The following is an 18,311-nucleotide window of genomic DNA, read 5'->3' as shown; positions in this document are numbered from 1 at the left end:
TTGACTTGTGGCTGCATCATTCCAGTCTCTGCCACCGTGGTCACACTGTGAAGTCTCCTGCCTATTTCTTATGAAACCACTATGGTTACATTGGACGTATCAGGATAATAAGCGTGATCTCCCCTTCTCAAGGTCTTTAACATAATCACATCTGCAAAGATACTTTTTTCAATTAAGGTAGTAACATTTGCAGGTTCCAGGGATGGAGGCCTGACATTCTTAGGAGTCTGCTACACAGAAGATTCCCTATATTCAAAAACAACAAAATGTGCCCACCACAATAACAAACTTGTCATGTTTACTTCTATTTTCTACCATTATTGAATAAAGGAAAAATATTTTTAAAAAAGAGGAAAAAGCCAGACCCAAGAAAAAATTGCTAGTTTTCTGAGAATTTCTTAGGATGAAGAACTGTAAGTCCTCCTACAGTTTTCTCAACTCCTCTCTTCATTGCCAAAAGTTTGGTCCAATAACAAATCAGAGGGTATACGAATACTATGTTAGTGAGTGGTTCATGCCTCCACAAAATGATGTTTGTCAAGGAGCTAGAGCACTGCCAAACATGAACAATGAAAGAGAGAAAAAAAAAGAATGAATGAAAAAGAAAGAAAGAAAAGGAATCTGCTCTAAGTGAATTAGCTTACATGAGCCAAATGCTTTTTTGTCCTATCCAATTTCATTTTATTACTAATCTCAATTTTCTTTCTTTCAAAATCTCCAAAAAAAAATCATGCCTGATGGTGCTGGGGGGAGTGTGATTCAATGGTAGAGCTCAATATCCCCCATATCCTGAATTTGACCCCCAGTACCAAATAATAATAAAATAAAACCATGTCTTGGAAATGTCAGTTAACATCAAACATGTTACTATGATTTTTATGGGCCAGGCTATATATCAGGGCAATGACCAAACAGACTCCATTTTACCTTGAGACTCCATATCATGTAAGAATTGAGAAAACTCCACCTCTGCCATCCTGATCCTGCTTAGCACACCCTGCTTAGAAATGCAAATGTTTCTATTCTTCTTATACAATATAAAATTATTCTCTTTTTGGTCTCCATTTTTCTTGGACAAATGTATTCTGTCAGAGAATATCTGTGTAGACATTAGTAACCATTCTTTAACTTGTACTCAACTAGGGTCATTCTGACCCACTTACCCTTCTGCTTATGATTTTAGATCTCATGATGTTTATGGTTTTGAATCATAGCAACAGTCACTTATGATTAATGTGGTTTTGGACTATAACAGTGTACTCTAACCCTTGGAAGGGGTCAAAGGGTGTAGACTTGCAGCTTGCCCCTTGGTCCGCCAGTGGTGAATAAAGATGTTTCCATCTCCTGCTTTAAGATCGATTCTGTGGTTTATTGCAATATCACTATAACATAATGAAGTGGAAGAAAAAATATTTTTCAATTTATGTGTCAGAATGGAAATTGTTTGATGCAAATAAGAAGATCAGGAAGGAGGAGAGGAGAAAGGGAAGAAGGAGGAGGAGGAGAAAAACAGTTCACACAAAAGTCTATAACATTTTCACTATTGTGAAAGAATGGCCATTTCATTTGCTGTCTCCTGTTCATCCAATCACTTCTACTTTGTATTTTCCTGACAATGATCAACATTTCTGGTAGGATCATGGCCTAATTAAAGAACTTCCAGGATGTTATAGTTTCAAACCCATCTCTCTCTCTCTCTCTCTCTCTCTCTCTCTCTCTCTCTCTCTCTCTCTCTCTGTTTTTGCATGAACAATAAAGAGGGAAGGGAGTTCTGTCAATTTATAGTTTCAAACCCATTCAGTACACACACACACACACACACACACACACACACAAACCTGCTACATAGAGTTTGCTGCTCTTTTTGTCTTAACAATTGGAACAAATTTTCTTAGATTGATTTGTTTTTTTTTCTCTTCACTGTGGTTTTGTTTTTCTTTTGAAATGCAGTTAGATCTGCTTGTACTTGTATTCAATTTGAGGGTATTTTCATACACACTTGAGTCAGTTTTTTTTTTAAGCTATGTAAAACATTAACATGTTTCCAAGAGTGAAATGAATACAGAAAGTTATAATCAGAAAAACTGTAAGGGAGTGTTTTATGCCAAGTCGCCCTCAAGTGATAGAACGAAGCAACTCCAGGCAATTTAATATGATGGGGAGCAGACCTTGGGGCAGGTTGTTCATGGGCTGACCACAGATTAGGAACAGTATCTTTTTTCTACCGTTTAGGTACTTTCTCCTGTGTAGTAGTGTCTAAAAGATACTGCAGGTTATATAGAATTTAGAAACAGCAGAATTGAAAACAAAGTTGTAAAGCCTCAGACAAAGGTGGTCCTCAGATATAGTAACAAACAACTGGGTGTGCTGGGGGTATAGCTCAGTGGTAGAGCGCATGCTTAGCATGCACGAGGTCCTGGGTTCGATCCCCAGTACCTCCACTTTTGACTATCCTAGTCACATTTATGGTGTCACACTAACAATCAACTACAAACTTATGACAAAAGAGGAATAGAGCAGCTGGTGGGGAAATGGTACTTCTATTTTCCCAAGGGAATCTGCAGTTTTCATAAAACTTTTATGAAAAACAAAGTTTTTCATAAAAACAAATAATGAATTCTTCATCTCTCAGTCACAATGGGCTCCTTATCAACCACACTCTACTTATCTACTTATCTCCTGGCATGTTTCAGATTCTAATATCACATTGCTAAGCAAAATTCCATACGAGGATCATCTACAACCATCTTAATACTATCTTGTTTTTTTTTAAATCTACTTTTATTTTCAGCACTATTTTATGCTGTTGAAGGGAGTAAAACAAGTCACTTGATCATCCACATCCATCAGAAAAGTAGTCTTTTACCATCTGCAGAAGCCAAGCAATCTTCTTCCAGAAGTCTTCCAGAATTTCTCCTCTCTTTTTCTCATTCTCCAAGAGCTTTAACTATCTGCTGTCTACCAAGTGGGTTCAAAGCCAACTGCAAAGTCAAAAGTCACTGGACTTGAGAGGAGCTGAACTACATTGCCTCTGTGCCTTCACTAAGGCCAAGGAGAGAACCCTGCACATGTTGTTAACACCGATTATACAGTGACCCTGCCTTTCCCTGGGAGGCAGGGTCACCTCCTCTCTAGGAGGTTCTTCATGGTCATTTGTTTTAAAAAAGTTTTTTTTTTTTTTTTTAGCTGTAGTTGAACACAATACCTTTATTTCACTTATTTTGTGTGGTGCTGAGGATCAAATCCAGTGCCTTGCATGTGCTAGGCAAGCACTCTGCTGCTGAGCCACAATTCCAACTTCTCTTCAGTGTCATTTTGAACCATAAGCAGGATTCAAGGAGTAAAGGAGCTGGTTGCAAATACCATAAAGAATTCTTCAGGGGAAAGTTGAGTTTAATAGGCTTATTTTCTAAACATTAGATCTAAGTGGAGCAAACCAATGAGAACTTACTTTCTCATTTTTTCAAGAGAAACCTAATAAAATTAGACATTTCCACAGTCTCCAACATGTGTAGTCTGAAAGCTGCCAGAAGATACATCACTTCTACTCAACACAGGCATGCGGGAAATTGAGAAATCCCAGCAGCTAGCTGAGAAGCTACCAATATCAGCAGTTCCTGGGTGGCAAACAAAAAACCAACCTCCTGTGTGTGGCCAAAGAGCTCAGCCTGTCTAGCGACAGAAAGAGCATGACAACTGGGCAAAATGAGCCAGATGATCTTCTGGGACAAGCCCATCTCCCTAGGGACAAAAATGAATCTACCTTCTTCACATCTGGAAGAAGCAAAGGAGAGATGTGGTTCTTAGACTCACTCCACCACTCACCCACCCAAATCCTAATGATCTTCTGGAGGCTTTTCCTGGACTGTTTCCCCCCACCCTCCCTCACTCTCTTTAATTGTTCCTCCTTTTCTTCCCTGCTCCTTCCATTTCCAGGCCAGCTGGCACTCCTATCGCTCCTCCATCTTTCCCCCAGTTTACTCAGAATGAAGTTTTCATAGTAGTTCAGTGCACACCTAGAACATTTACACTTAAAGTTCCATATTAAGAACTATAGATGTACAGTGTAGTTAGCAATTTATGAGTGTTCCTGTTGCTCCACATACTTAGCAACACATTATCAGTTCTTTTAGGTTAAGCAATTCTGGTGAAGAGTGCTTTTTTTTTTCATTATCCTTTTAATTTGCATTTCCCTGATAAAATATGATGTTGAGCACTTTCTATATAGCTGTTTTGGGCATGTTCTTTCATGATATGTATGTTAATTTGCTATTTCTTATTGAGTTTTTAGTCTTTTTCTTAGTGCTTTGTAGGACTTATAAACATAATTCCAGAAAAGAATCCTTCAAATATACATTTTTAAATATCTTCTTCCAGACTGGGGTTCCTCTTTTCTTTTTAAGGAGGAGGAGGAGGCTTCAAAAACTTTTAAGTAGAGGAAAGAGAAAAGATGGGGAGAGATTGAAGACATAGGAGCAAGTTCTGTTGAGGTCAGAGGCGTAGGATAGTTTTCAAATTTGATTATTCTCCCATTCAGTTTCTGAAAAGTGAGGACAATGATGACTATGTAGAAAAGGCTGTTGTAAAGATCAAAGGAGAGAGGGTTGGCAGATGTGAGAAGCAAAGATGGCAGTGTGAGGAGCACCTTGGCTATGTGGCTGTTTGGTCTCTGGGTCTGGGGTGGGCAGGCCCTGGGGAAGCTGATTTCGTCTGTTGGATAATGCCAGAATCTTTATCACACAAGACGAACACTTTCCTGACATTTAGGTGCTTTTATATTTATCTCAAAATAAAATTCTGAATTCAGGACACGGCAAGTATTTCTATGTTGTCTTGTAGAGTGGGTAGTCCTGCTTCTTTTATCAAGCCAATTCCCCTACTGAAATATGGATACCTTTCTTCACATTATCTTCATGGTTTGGAATGAAAAAGACTGCTTTTCTTTGGTTCCACTTTTCAGATTGAACACAGAAAGAAGCCCTTAGAGTTCAGTTATCCTGCTGACTTCTTCATGAAGGAAACAGCAACTGATATGGGTCTTCTGCTGCAATTTGTTTAATTATCAAGAAACTATTTTGCAAGCTGAATGCTGATGTTTAATTTGAAACAGGTGCTTTTATGGGGGGTTACCTCTAAGCTATTTGCATTGCCTCTACTAGGCCTTGAAGCCAAGGAGATTTTGGTCTGGCATTGCAAATCATTTTGTGGCTTATTATGCAAAGCACATGACCTCAGTCTTCCCTCAGTTATGGAGGGTGCTCTGTAGATGGAGAGTTGGGTGTTACCCTTTGGGCATGGACAGCCCACTCCATGTTTTCTTTGGTGATGAATATTCTATGGAAAAGCCTTTGTGTATCCCCCATATAAAAATAAACAAATGTGGGTTCACTCTCTCCCTCCAGTGTGGAAGTAGGACTCTTAAGGCTGGCCTCAAACTTGTGATTCTCCTGCCTCAGACTACCAAATCACTGGAATTACAGGCCTGCAGCATTGCCCACTGGCAAATCAGAGTTTTAATAGGGACTATCATCTTGTTTTTTTCATTTACTAGTAATCTTTAAAACCTCATTAATATTGTTTTAACACTTAAAAAAATCACTTTCACAATTCCTGTACAACACAGTTCTCCACTTTTATACCTGCTAAGAAACACATCACCCAAAATTTAAACACACATAATTTCCATTATTCTGAGTCAAAAATCCCATCAGGTACAGCTGTGCAATGGACATCAGGCCAAAAAGGGAATGGAAGGACGGGCTGAAATTCAGCTTGACCTTCTTTGGTGAAGCCATCATTTAGAGTCGTAATGTCTCAGAGCATAAAGTTCTTGGTATCCCATAAATATTTATTAAACACAAGGGACAAATATTTATTAAACACAAGGGACAAAAGGAGAAACAGATATGATCCAGAAGCTTATCATTCTCAGAGGTCATTGAAAGTTGCCTTAAACTTTGGCATTTAGAAAAATTCCCCTTACACTAATACTCTTAAAATGAAAAAGCATGACATTTACAAGGTCCCCGGGTTTCCAGAAATGTCTTTACATTCCAGTAAAGGCTATATAAAAATTTAAGAGAAACCTCAGTAATATCCCGGGGGTTATAAATTTGGTAACTGGCCAGATCCCAAGCAACAGTTGTCATTGAAGTGCTGGCCCCAGATGTTTCGCTCATAGGCTCTCTATGGTTTGTTTTTGATACACTTTCCCCGGAGCTAAATCTTACTCAAGAATTACATCAAGAGCTGAGGTCTAGGCTGGTGGTGTTCAACAAACCCGGAGTGTCATTGATCTTTGTTGGCATCACCATGAACGGAACTGAAACCATTGTGTGTGTGTGTGTGTGTGTGTGTGTGTGTTTTCTGGGGGATAGGTTTTTCTTTTCTTTGATTCACATTGCACAAAAAAATCCAAGCAAGAGTCCTACTACTCATAATTGAAGTCAACTGTCTTAGGAAGTGCACCCACAACAGCTGTTGTGTATGAGGTGAATACTCCATGGGTCGAGCCACCAGAAGTTTGTGAGGTCGATAATCCTCGTGTCTGGTGGAAGAGGTTTGTATACATAACAGAAACAATAACCAACATTATTGGAGGAAGGAGAATGAGAAGGAGGAGAGAAACGTAGGGCAGAGTGGATTCCTGCCTCCTACAGGTTGTGAGGGGTATTGCGCCCGCTCGCCTCCTGGTAGAGAGATCCCTGGGAGTCAGTGGATCAGAACAGCAGCTGGAGGTTTCGGCAGGAAGTTTCTAGTTTGTTGAGCACTCTGTCCGCTTGCTGGGTTTCTGCTGAGTGACAGAATGCGCCACTCCTTTGCCAGGAAACTATTTTTCTCCCCGCCGCCCTAGCGCAAGTCAGCCCTTCGCCATTTTCCTTGGGACTCAGCAGAGGAGACAGCCAAGTAGGCTGACCCTGACTGGGCAGGAGCACAGCCCAGCAGGAGGAAGTCCCACGCTAGCTGACTAGGGTGCGCGCGCAGCTTTAGTTTTCCGGCGCTAACTGGGAGCTGCAGCCTGCTGGAGATCCCCGGCGGAGAGAGGGCGTTGGCTTCCCGGCCAGACGCTGGAGTGTCAGCTACATGACCCCTCGGTCTCCAGTCCCCAGCAGCCCGCGCCGCAGCAACGCTTTTCTTTCCTCCCAGCTCGTTCGATATTAACGGTCAAGAGAAGCCTGAGAGCAGTTGGAGGGCGCACGGTCCCGCGGGCGCCCGGAACCCCGGCCACCGTCGGCATCCGGGGCCTGTTTTTCTAAGTCATGATTCCACCACTTCCCCGCCTTCAGTCCGGTATTTGTTTTTCGGTCTCGCTCTCGTAATTCAAACTTTCTCTCTATCTCTGAAGCTATTACTTAACTCATGCCTTATGAATTTATTTTTAGTACTATTGGCAGAGTCTCCTAAATTAGATAACTTAATCTGGTGCCTAGGTTAGAAAAGACCCTTACCCATGAAATGCTGAACGCATCACTTTCGGGTTGTCTTCTGACGGTGGTTTTCTTTCGTCAAATCCAGCCCCTAATATTTGGTTGAGCACACAACAATTATGAAACGTTCTAGGAAAAAGTGAAATTTCAATAGCCTTGTGTCTCTGGAAGAAATCAAAAGAATCCGGAACTTGATTTCTTGCCAAGAACTAAATAAATTTCAAACCATAAATGAAACTACTTGTAGTTATCTAACACTGGTTTCTAATCTTTTGCCTTCCGTCTCAAGTCCTATACTCTAATCTGTACACCCCTCTGGTTCCTAAGTGTCTTCTGCCCAAAGCACACTGCGTAAATTTCCTTGAGACTAACTGCTACCACCATGACCCTCAGGAACTGGGGGAAACAACAAAAACAAAAACCCTCAGAAAAATAAACTTATTTCTAGTTAGATACTAAAAGGCAAGGAAGCAGCGAAGGGGGTGTAGCTCAGTGGTAGAGCGCATGCTTTGCATGTATGAGGTCCCGGGTTCGATCCCCGGCACCTCCAGTACTAAACTTTTGCTCTGCCCAACTCGTTCTAATTTATTTCTCAAATAATAAACCGTTAGCTCACCTAACTTTTGTCTGTTCCAAGCACTGCACGTAGTAATAACAAAACTTAATGGATTGCCTTGAATTCTCTCCGATCTTTATGCTGTGAAACTCGACGTCACCTAAGGCGATTGGGACGACAGAAGACCCAAAAGGAAAAGGGCAGGACAAAACGCAATTCCATCAGGGTCCCTATAACGCCAAAGTGTATACATTCACAGCCAATTAATTAAAAAAAAAAAATATATATATATATATATATCTTTAGCTGTAGATGGACACAATACCTTCATTTTGTTTTATGTAGTGCTAGGGATCAAACCCAGAGCCTCACACATGCTAGGCAAGCGCTCTACCACTGAGCTGCAACCCCAGCCTCCAACAGGCAGTTAATTTTGACATACATTTTGTACTATTATTAAAGACATCAAAAGACAAAGGAGAAGGGCTGGGTGAGGAGAGACTATCTAGGGAGTTTTCCATTAGTTTTTGTTTTCTGAATCAAAGAACAGAGCAAAAGCAGAAAGCACAATGCCATTGATTTTTCCACCAACCTCTTTCAATCAACCTTCGTAGAGAGCTCAGAAAAGTTTTGTCCAACAATGAAACGTGGATTGCTGTGGAACTTGATTCTTTTTAAATGAGTGACCTCGGGAAGCTTGGCAGTAGAAGGAAGATGGTCAGGGTATTAGAGGGTTTCCAACAATAAAGTAGAAGAAATAAATACATATCAACACATTCCAATTGACATAAGATTCATTTTTCTATATTTTCTCGGTCACTCCTTTTTCCTCATTGTTCTAAATCTTAAAACATTGTCTGGAAATGTCTGTTAATATCAAAAGGAAGTCCGTATATAAAGAAGCAGGGGAAGAGGTCATCTATCACAGTGGAAAACAGATGCAGAGTAAAAGGTGAGTAGGTCACACTCATCACAGGTGTCCTGGGCACTTTTATTTATTTATTTAATTTTTAAATTTAAATGGACACAGTACCTTTATTTTATTTATTTATTTATTTTTATGTGGTACTGAGGATCAAACCCAGTGCCTCACATGTGCTAGGCAAGTCTTCTGCTCTTTTGTTGGTAAAAACAATCCAATTACACCTGCTTTAATAACCAGGGAATTCCTAGAGATTTCTCATCCATTGATGGTATCTTTTAAGGATTTCCAATACTTTATCTTTTCAAAATTGCTATTATCTGTGTACATATTTCCTGTTGAATCGAAGAATCTTTGGGAGGGAATGGAAGCCAGTATTTGTCCCAGTCTACCAGTCCAATACTCTTTGTCATGGATGTTCTTACTTCTTGATTCCCTTTTCCACTGAAAAGACAACATAACGATATTTAGGAGGGACACTGATGAAACCTGCTTGGTATGGATTGGTTGTGTACCCTGGGGGCAATTCAGAATATTTTTCTTTTTGGAGGGAGGTAATCCAAACATTCTGTGTGTCGTTGTTGCTGTTGTTTTTCTAGTATGCATTTGTTCTGTCCAGGCACTTTAGGATCCTCAGCACCACATACAAAAACAAAGGTGTTGTGTCTGCCAAAAACTAAAAAGTAAATATTAAAAAGTTCTCTCTCTCTTAAAAAAAAAAATTAAGGACTCAAACCACCAGAGGAAAGAGAAACCTGTATTTGCTTCATATCAGGGATGGGCATGGGTTTTTCATCTCTTTCAGATCCTCAATATTTTAGGTGACTTTGGAGGTCACCCAAAAGAGGTCTTCATTTTCCTGTGGGCACCAGGAGACTCATTCTAGCAAAAATACCTGTGGCCTTGTCAAGCTATTTGAAGCTTCTACTACAAAATACACACTTGGAAGATTCCAAGCCCTATGACAGAGTTGAATCACTCTCTCCATCCTCATGATTGAGACTCCAACCCCAGCTACCTCTCTAATTGGTCCATTCTAATTGGTCTCAAGATCATATTGTTAAAATCTACACTGTGTGTGAAGTGTAATGGCAACATCTTCCCAGTATTGTCAGACTTTTGCCATGGAAAGAAATGTCTTTATCGTTAACAGACTATTCCTTTCCCTCCTTGGGAAAAAAATCTCACATCTTACCCATTGCTTTACTTCCAATTAACTCATGTAAGGGCCTTCTTGGCTTTTCTTGCTTTTCATGCTTCCAAGAGTTGGATGTGGACAATATAGAAATCTACTGCAAAAGTGCAGGTGAGATTCTCTACAAAGAAATTCAGAGTCTTACTTAAGTGAAGGAAAGGTTAAGATTAGATTCAGAGGTCTGACTCAGCCTTGTAGGTTGAAACCCTTACACTCATCTACTTAGAAACAAAGCACTTCTGAAAACCATTTTAAGTTTAATTTAGTGTTTTATTGACCAACTTATTGCGCACGCGCGCATGTGTGTGTCTTGTATTCCAAGCTTAACAGGCTAAAAAACTTTATCCTATCAAAGATGCAGGCGCAAGCGTGCATAGCTTCTACATTCAACACTTTCTCTTTTACAACCAGGCGGGGATCAGAAAAAAAGTGGCTTTCCTTTGGTAGCCATCAATACCACCTGCAAGTACTGAAAACAAGAACTCAACCATACGCGTGCTCCCAAGGCCTTAGCGACTAAAACAATGTCGAGCCTCCCTTAAAGCCTTAATGGCCTTGGAAACAAAGGCGGATATTCTTGAGGGAAAGCGATTTTAGGTTACTTCTTTTACCGGAAAAGACCTCTCTTGCTGATCACGGACAGAGGAAGTGCTGCGGAGGTGGGCGCCCAGGATGTTCCCAGCCTTCTTGCCTATCCAAATCTTGCGCAAGACTGATTTTTCTCTCCCACTTCTTTATCCCTCTTTTACGCGGTGGCCGCAATCACGCGCACTACCTTGTTTCAGATTCCCTCTCAGTACAACAAGTCGCATCACAACCAACTACCCTCCTATGATTGAAATTCCTAAGTAAGTCTGCTCGCTCACGTGCCAGTCTCTAAGATTTTGTCAAATCTGATTGATATGCAGAATCAATGTGAGAGTGAAGCAAAGACGGGGGGTTGAGGAACGGGGCGGTTAAACAGTACCGATTCTTGGCTCGCTCCAGCAGAGATGATTTAAGATTTTCTCTCAAGGTAGTACCTGAGAATTGGCTGAACTTGGGAAGCCCTTTTCGCACAGAGAAAACGGGGTCTAAGGAAATAACTTGGCAAACAAGTTCGTTTAGCAGGTGGTCCCTATCTTTCATTTCTTGGAGTCTCAGAACTAGAGCCACAGGGTTGTCAAGATGAAATGAGTGCCGGGTTTGGCTACCACAGGTGCTGGCCCAAGTATTGATGATGGTCTTGACTGGCAGCCATTCACATCATGGGTCTTAATTTTGTTCCAAATACTGTGAAGACTTCCTTTTTTAATCGCTTCACTCAGAGGTAAACACTCCGTTTACCAAAGAGAGAAAGTAGCATTTTTCTTTCTCTTCCTTTTTATTTATTTTTTCTGTCTTTTCCTCTTATTTTCTTAGATGATCGGTAAGTGAATGTTTGTAGTCAAGTATGAGCTGAAGAGATGGAAGCATCTCAGGTTTGGTACACATTTGCTTCAAAGATGTGCTGCTGTATCCTATATTTTCTCACGCAATGAACTTGAATTCTGAGCTAGTAGAAGCAATTGGAGCAGCTAGCAACTTTGTCTCGAACTCAGAATCTAGTTGCTCCTAGTATTTTCTTTTAATGAAGTCACAAGCAAACCTGATAAAAACTCAGTTTTTTATATATAAATATATATTTAGTTGCTTTGTTTATTAATATGCGGTGCTGAGAATTGAACCCAGTGCCTCATGTGTTTGAGGCAAGCACTCTACCACTGAGCCACAACCCCAGCCTAAAAAACTCAGTTTCCTAAATTTTTGCCACCTGCACCTCAGAGAATTAAACTCCAGGATATATAAAGAACTCAAAAAATGTAACACACATACACACACACACAAACCCAATCAATAAATGGGCAAAGAAACTGAACAGACACTTTACAGAAGAAGAAATATGATCAGACAACAAACATATTAAAAAATGTTTAATATCTCTAGTAATTAGACAAATGCAAATTAGACAAATGCAAATTAAAACTACACTGAGATTCCATCTCACTCCAGTCAGAATGCAATTATCAAGAATACAAGGAACAATAAATGTTGGCAAGGATGTGAGGAAAAAGGCTCACTTGTACATGGCTGGTGGGAGTGCAAATTGGTGCAACCACTCTGGAAAGGAGTATGAAGATTCCTGGTTGCTCCTAGATCTTCTTCTATAGTAGTTGCTCTTGATAAGATCACAAGTAACCACAAGAATGGGAATGAGATCCTAATTAGAATAAGTTATACTCCATGTTTATATGTCAAAATACACTCTACTGTCATGTATATCTAAAAAGAACAACAATTAAAAAAAAAACCCTCAGTCTCCTGAAATAAGGGTTCCTCTCCTATTATGCAAACTCCTGAATGCAAAAGTACATATATAGATAATTCATGTTGCCCTGCAGAAATTGGGACAAGAGGAACCAACACAAATATTTAAGTTGTTTCCTTTTTTTCTTTCTTCTCTCTTCCTTTCTTCCTTCCATCCCTCTCTTCTCCTCCTCTTCCTCTTTCTCCTCCTCCTCTTCTTCTTCTTCCCTCCCTCACCCCTCTTCTTCTTCTCCTGTAACATACTGTCTGTTTCTGGTTCACTAGTCATATATTTTTTCTGTCAAAAGTAAGGCAGGCAAACTTGCTGACTTTCTAGTAGGGTAAAATTTCAGAACCTTCTCACTTTCTGACTTAATGGAAAATAGAGAAATTCCTAAAACATAAATAAACTATCTTCTCCAAATGCAACTAAAACATAAATAAACTATCTTCTCCAAATAAGGCCAACAATGTTTAAGTAAAATGGTATGTTGCAAAGATAGATATACACATAAATACATTTGGGAAACTGCAAAGAATAACATAAAAACTAATTACTGGCAAACCTAGAGAAAAAACATGACCCAAACATTCTGGTTCTGACAAATCCAAGACAGTATCTAATCACATACCATCTTTTTAAGATTCTAGAAATGTTAAACATCCAACTGATATGTTGCAGATTATTTTGAATTGAGTATAATAGGACACGAATGTGTTCTGTATACTGAGTATAATCTTTAAATCACTAGAAGATTCTCTATTAAAGAAACTATCCTATGCCTTCAGCACAACAGGATGGTTCAACATTAGTATAGTTAGATAGTATACCAATTGTGACAAATATTTAATAAATAATTCTGTGGTATAAGGCAGGCAAAAAAAAGAAAAAGAAGAAAGAAAGAAGTTCTAAACCAACACTTTAATACAAATGTTCATGAATCTAAGAAACATCCAGTTTCTCTCAGATGCAGCACCAAGAAATGTTCACTCAGCAACTCTGGAAACTTTCCTAGTTGTACTTTTATATGATCAAACATCTAAGTACACTTTTCCTTCCTCAGCAGCATTTTGCCACATACATATACATTCTACTCATACAATAGAACTTGATCTTTGTGTATGACAATTCTCTAATTTCCACTTCTGTAAGCTCATCTCTTTACTCTTTCCTATTATTCTATTTGACCATTTGTATAAGTCAACTGAGAGAAATTCTGTCAGAATAGTCTGTTTCCATAAGTTAAATAATGGGCTCAGTGGTACTTTCCATAAATGAATGTGAGAGTAAAGCAAAGTAGAAAGGATAAATAACCACTAGAAATGTGAATAGAATTTCTCTTTGTCTTCATCAGAGTTTCAAGAAGCATAACACTAGCCAGTGTAAACTTCAGGGCTCGAGAACACTCTAGCCATGAACTCAATTCTTTATTTTCCATAAATGTCATTAAAGAGATCCTAATTTCCAAATTTGACTTCAGTTCCTCACTCAGTCCATTCCCTCCTAACATGAGCCTAATGATTACTCACTATTTTAAGTCTCCTGGCCATCACACTCTACTGACTTCTGTGTGTATATCTTTTGTTAGAGTCTGTAAACAAGTCAGGATGGCGCCTAGCATTTTGCCAGAGGGAGTGGTTAATGTTAAGGTCTGTAAACAAGTCTGGATGGCGCCTGGCAAAATGCCAGAGGGAGTGGTTTGTGAAGTAACAAAAGTGAGCAATTAAGTGTGGAGATTCCTTATTGGTTAACTGCTGTATCTAGTTTATGTTAATTAGATAAGCTGTGTGAAATGTATAAATACCTCTGTTGTCCTACAATAAAGGGCTCCCTCTCCTGCTGTATCAACCTACACAAGTTATTCGTCACCACCCCCCCCCCCCACCCCCCGTTATTTTGCTGCAGCCGGACTGCGGCAATCTTTGTCAGACATCTGTAAGATGTTCCATAAACATCTTAAATTCAACATATCTAGAACTAGACTCATCTTCTCTGCCCTCAATTTCCCTTTCTTCCAAAAGATTGAGCTATATCTCCTTTTAGATTCTTCTTTAGGCTAAATAACTTCATTATACTTCATGTTTCTCCAAATTTTATTCTTTCTTCCTGACCTGCCCTGAGCTGCATGGCTGGTGAGGGACGATGGAGAATTGAGAAAAGACAAACAAATACAGAGAGGAAAAGCTGAGAGCAGGTGGAACATTCTCCTCTGATGGAGGAACAATGACTCAGAGCTAACTTAGCACATTTTTTTATATAGGTTTTATCATCAAAAGGTTATTTGTGGGAAAGTTTCTATAAAGCAGACAGACTTGAAGTTCACAGTGAAACTTGTGAGACATCATGGTTATTTTGTTATGCCCAGAATTCTCTACCCCTGGCAGATGGTGAGCTCAAGGTCCAGCCTGATATAGCTCCCTGCTTGCACAGAGCCACCTCAGGCCAGGAATTACCATTACAACTGGGCAATCTTGATCTGAATCTTTGCACAGGAAGTTCCCAGTGCAAACACAGCCATGAGGCAGTCAGAAATCATGATCCAAGACATAGCTCTCTACCCTAACTGTGTGTTTATTTACTTTCTGGCTCATTTTTAAAATTCTCTCATTCTTTCAATCCTTCAGACTGTTGTGTATTTCATTTCTGAAGCATTTATCCTCTGTAGTATTGACTAAACTTTCTAAACTGCCACTGGGCTTAGAGTAGAATAAAATGATAAATGCATTGCTTAACAATTTATCACAAAATACTAAATAAATTATTCCATTTCTATTCTGATGCCAGTTTTCATCAACAAATCCTGCCAGGTCCTGTTCAGTTAGCAAAAAAAAGTGTGTTAATCATGGAAAAGTTGATTTTAATATCCTTGCATTTTAGGTAAGATATATCTGGTGAAAACCAGAAAAGTCCCAAATGGAGACTTGATTCTTACCACTCTTAAGGGAAGGTTAAAGCTTTAACAATTTATCTGCTTAGAACTGCAATGTAAATTGCATGCAGTTATTATTTGATACTTATTTCTAATACTTTCCTCTTGTTATAAGCTGCTACACATAAGAAACGATAGACTCTCCATTTATATATTTGTCTCCTTTCATTACTGTTATGGCACCCAGGACCTCACACATGTTAGGCAAATGCTCTATCACTGAGCCACACCCCACAGCCCTTAGATTCACCTTTTTACATCTAACACTACTAACAAAATGTGCAGAAATCGGAGCTTCAGAAAATTAGAGGTATCCCAGAGATGAATGAGAAGATGTAGCTTTGTAGTGACCAAGCCTTTAAATTCTCATACTCTGCTTTATTGTGACAAAACTTTAGTCAGGTCCCTGGAGTTCCTCCCTTCTACTCTTCTGCCTTCAGGCTCTTCAAATCTGCTTTTCTGAAAGCCTGAGCAAACACTAAAAGCAAAATTTTTGCCTAGCACTCTCTCCCTATAACAGGAAAGTCTTATCTGATTTTGAGATAATCTAGGTTTCTAAGATTGGAGTATTCACCCTTTTGCAATAATCTTTCTTTTGAATATGGTCTGTTCTTATTTGGATTTTTTATTTGAAGCCCTTGTTTTAACTCTCTGTATTTTTAGTTTTTACTTTTTTTCTGATTCAAACCTACTTCTCCAGGAGTTCTGACTCAGCTTCTCCTTTCTTCTCCTTCTCCATTTCTTGGTCACATATAAAGTAAAAATATGACCCAACAGGGAGCCTTTTAGTATCAGGGATTGAACCCAGGGGCACTCAACCACTAAGACACATCATCAACCCCTTTTTGAATTTTATTTAGAGACAAGGTCTCACTGAGTTGCTTAGGGCTTCACCAAATGTTGAGGCTGGCTCAAAGCCACCTGTCTCAGCCTCCCAAGACCTTGTAATTACAGGCCTGCACAACCACACCCAGCCAACAGGTTGCCTTTGATGCTCTCCTATTTATATTTCTATTTGGTCAGGTTTAGCATCAGCCAAGACAATTGAAGCAGTGGGCAAGGGAAGGAGGAAAAGGAGAACCAGCTTCCTTTTGCAAGAACTCTGGATCATGTTGTTTTTTGTTTGTTTGTTTTTAATTATTTTATTATTTTCAGCTTTTTCTGAGAATTTTTCTTTTCTTGCTTTTCAAATACACCTATTGAAGTGTAATTTATACTGCAATGCACACATTTTAATGGATGAGCTTTGGTGAATTCATATAAACATATAACTACAATAAAACCTGTCAAAAACGGCAAATAGAACACTCACGGCAGTTGATCTACCTCTCAACACTTAGCTACAGGCAATTACGTTTCCGCATTCTGATTTATATTGTTTTCTTATTTTTTCTTGTTGTTGTATCTAAATTACATAAAATTATATATAAAATTTTGTGTTCTCCCGCTGTACTTTTTGTCCTTTTGGCATCTTCATAGGCAGTCCCCTTAAGGGGACTGGAACTTACACAACGACAGCTAAAAGCAGTCTTTGTAAGGGCAAGACTGTAGGAGGCCAGCGTTTCTCCTTCTAGGACAGCTTTCAGAACAGGTCCAATTCAGGGGTTTTGGAAACAGAAATCAAGGAGTCTTTACCTTACCAGGACTTAAAGTGGCATCTTTAGACAAGAGTGTAAATCAATAATATGAAATCGTGCAACTATTGGATATTGGGGGTGTAGCTCAGCCGCCATGCGTGGGGGTGTAGCTCAGTGGTAGAGCGCATGCTTAGCATGCACGAGGTCCTGGGTTCAATCCCCAGCACCTCCACTCTTGGTGTTTTCTTTCACGTTTCCCCCTGACGCCTACACTTAAAGAATGATGACTTTGTTTCAACTTTTTCTCTAACCTTGTACTTTTCCTACTCACAACAATGGTAAACTGATACCCATTTCAATGGACCTTGACGGTCTTTGGGTCTCCTAATCTGCTTTTGCATAATAAAACCCTTTACTGAAATAAAAGAAACTGCTAACTCAGTATTTCCTGAAAGCAAAACCACAAGGATGCCAGCCATGGAAGACTCGTTTCCCTTTACTGTCAGAAAAAGATGGAAAGAGGGGGAAAAGGCTTTGGGGAAAATTTCTTCAGTTCCCTCCCTCTCCCTGTCCCAGTTGACCTGTGAGTGGACAGACGGCAACCTCTGAAGAAAATTTTCCTTTCGCCAACGTTCCTACACTTCCACCACACTGACTCTTGGTGGGTGACAAGAGGTTGGTCCGATAACCAGTCATGGTTAAGACGCTGTCCAAGGGAATGACGCTTCTGGCGAAACTTCGAGGCCGCCAAAGTTGAGGAAAATATTTTCAGAGGCAGAGCTGATAGTCGGTCTCAAAGCCATGCCAGCGGGGCAGTAAGTATTGCGCCTTCCTGTAGGACAAATGCTTTTAGTCCACTTCCCTTAGGAGGAAGGGACCTTCTGGCTTCCTGCATGGAAGACCAGACAAAGGAGATGAGACAATGCGGGCGCTTTTCAGGTTCTGTTGTTTTGTGCCCTCCTCCTAGCATTTCTCACTGGGCTGAGAGCCAGGTTGTGAATGGTATGGGAAATTCACGATACCTCAGAGTCTATCTATCTGGCAAAGGAGAAGCACATTTGGTGTTCCAACCTGAGGCCCCTTGAATTATCATTGTCTATGCATGTCCCTGGCTGAGTTCAAGGTCCTAGGGCATAGGGTTTTCCACTTTTCTTGGGAAAAAAGGTGTTCAGAATATTGATTCCCTTGAGAGTTAAAATGGCCAATGCTCTATTGCTTTATGGAAACTTCTTACGTTCCACAGCTTTTGACAGCTGCCTGAGAGATTCTCCACACTGGATTAGTGATATTGTAAAGATGAGAGGGAAAAGATGCGTTGGCATCTGTGCTTGGTGAAATAGAAGATGGTCCAGGTTGTTTTTTGCTTCCTTATTCAGAGC

At 39.8% G+C, this 18,311-nt stretch overlaps 3 non-coding genes across 3 annotated transcripts; all 3 read left to right on the top strand.

Annotated features, from left to right (window-relative positions):
• Nucleotides 1-2,369: 2,369 nt before the first annotated feature.
• Nucleotides 2,370-2,441, top strand: Trnaa-agc (transfer RNA alanine (anticodon AGC)). Its single transcript has one exon. It is a non-coding gene; the product is annotated as a tRNA-Ala (tRNA).
• A 5,464-nt stretch (nucleotides 2,442-7,905) lies between these two features.
• Nucleotides 7,906-7,977, top strand: Trnaa-ugc (transfer RNA alanine (anticodon UGC)). The gene has a single exon. It is a non-coding gene; the product is annotated as a tRNA-Ala (tRNA).
• A 9,115-nt stretch (nucleotides 7,978-17,092) lies between these two features.
• Nucleotides 17,093-17,164, top strand: Trnaa-agc (transfer RNA alanine (anticodon AGC)). Its single transcript has one exon. It is a non-coding gene; the product is annotated as a tRNA-Ala (tRNA).
• Nucleotides 17,165-18,311: the final 1,147 nt, after the last annotated feature.

Source organism: Marmota flaviventris, unplaced genomic scaffold (assembly GCF_047511675.1).
Source record: "Marmota flaviventris isolate mMarFla1 unplaced genomic scaffold, mMarFla1.hap1 Scaffold_1263, whole genome shotgun sequence".
Taxonomy (NCBI): Eukaryota; Metazoa; Chordata; class Mammalia; order Rodentia; family Sciuridae; genus Marmota; species Marmota flaviventris.
Note: the sequence above shows the minus strand (reverse complement) of the source record. Positions and strands in the feature narration are given on the sequence as shown.